We start from the raw sequence: 2,221 nt of genomic DNA, 5'->3' as shown, positions 1-2,221 counted from the left end.
AAAAGTGTGTTTTTGTATTCTCGTCGACGTATGGATACGATATTTCATTAATCAAACTCTTAAGAGATCTTAAAGTAATCTTATATTGTTTGTTAGTATTTTAATAATGGCAGCGCATGAACCACTTACACGATGAAAAAGATGTTTCAACTTCTACCATAAATAAATTCCAATTTGAATGCAAATAAATTCAAAAACAAAAAGTTATCAAAGGTAAGTATGCGGCCGTCGCACTGTGGTAATTCTCCCTATAACGACGTCTCAAAAATGATTCTTGTGAAAATAGGTTTTCCCCAATTGCTTTGATGTAATTCAATAGTTACTAGTCAAATAAGTCACTGAAAGGCAGAAAGATAGAATTACTTGACAGGCATTTCAAAAAAGTTTCCTATACGTGTTTCACACACTTTTCGAAAGTACAAGCCTTGAAGTAATGACAAAAAGTAAAATCGTAACGGTAGTACCGTGATCAGACATGTATGCTACGAGAAATAACTGATATATCATCAAATCCTGTGTGTATTATATGTCGAGCTAGATAGATATACTATAGAGATGAATGGTCTGAACAAAGCTTGACCTAACTTCGAAAAACGAAGAAGTATTCCATTACGGCCCTTCCACACTCCAGGCCTGGATTAAATTTATGGAAACCATTTTGCACATTTCATAGAATTTCGCGTTCAAGAAATGGTAAGCAAAACTCCCGAAAATAAAATAAGCAAAGAAGAGAAGAAAAAAATGTGCTAAGTAAGTTTCAAAATAGACAAACCCTGACGAGGAACTGGCAACGGCAATGATGGTAATACTGCGCGAAGATTTTTTTAACTATCAATATTTAGCCAATATTACTGGCATCGAAAGTTGATAAAGCGGCTATATAAATATTATATAATATTACAAACTACGTCAACTGAATTCGCAACAATGCTACCGGCCAATGCGCAATGGACCCTGCTCAATTATTTGTAAATAAACATAATTAGTATTACATGCCATCCTCACTCTATAAAATCCTTATTGATGGTGAAAATGTTATAAGACATTTCATAATTTTGCATATACGCCAATTGTCTGAGGGTACACAAGAACTCGAAACAAAGATTATAGACGATATCGATTATATAATTCCACGCAGAGTAATCGTTTAGCAACTAATGAGGATGTTCTACTTTAATTATTGTTCACATCAGATCCATATATATCAAGCCTAAGAGCACCAAACGTCACTTTAAAAAAGTAATTACTTAATGTTGCCAAAATGATCTAGGATTTGCTTGGAAACCAAAACTACAATGAATAATATATTCTGCTTTGATTAATAAATCTTTATAAATGCGCATTATTTCAAAATTTTATTTTCTGTTTATCATTTTCGTCTTTTCAATTTTCAAACCTTATTTTTAATAAAGTTTAATTCTAATTTCATTTAAATTTAATTCATTAAAAAGTCCATAATAGTAACAAATTTTCAAGTTATTACCACTTAAGATAAAAAAGATACACATTTTTGAGACAGTGTGCCCGTTTCCGTCTCACTGTGCGCCGTAACCATAGTTGGTTGTATGAGGCTACAATTAGCAAGGTTCCGGATTTGAAATCCACTATAGGAAATACCAATTGATAGAAAGGTTCTTTCCAATAGCGATCGCCCACCGACAGGCAATGACAAACCCACTGATATATAATATTTTACCACGAAAGAACTACATATTTTACTCATAAAAAAACCATCTGCCATTCGGGGTTGTATAAAACTCTGAGTTCCTCTAATTGTGGAACAACAACAATACACACACATCAAATTGGAGGAGGCGCTCGGCCAAACATCTTATAAAGATATGAGCACCAATTATATATTATTGTATATGTGTATGTATATAATAACTAAATATAAAGTAATTGAATAAGCTCTTTCTTTTTATAACTGGCCGTAATATTAATACAAAACTATACCTAATATAAAAAAATTAATATTTTTATTTTTCTCCCCGGTATTCATTCCGGTGTTACAGGTGTGGTAGGGATAATTTATAAGCTTATTTAAACTCGATTATTGCCCGGTTTAACTCCTACTCAAAATGCATATCCTTTATATAAAAATAAAAAATAGACTTGCAGGTGGCGCAGGAGCCTAAGTATTTGTACAAATAATATTTATGGCTCATATTCATATTCAGATAAGAAATCAATATTTTTTTTTATTTATTTATTTAAATAA

The sequence above is a fragment of the Anastrepha obliqua genome, chromosome 2, assembly GCF_027943255.1.
Source record: "Anastrepha obliqua isolate idAnaObli1 chromosome 2, idAnaObli1_1.0, whole genome shotgun sequence".
NCBI lineage: Eukaryota > Metazoa > Arthropoda > Insecta > Diptera > Tephritidae > Anastrepha > Anastrepha obliqua.
Note: the sequence above shows the minus strand (reverse complement) of the source record.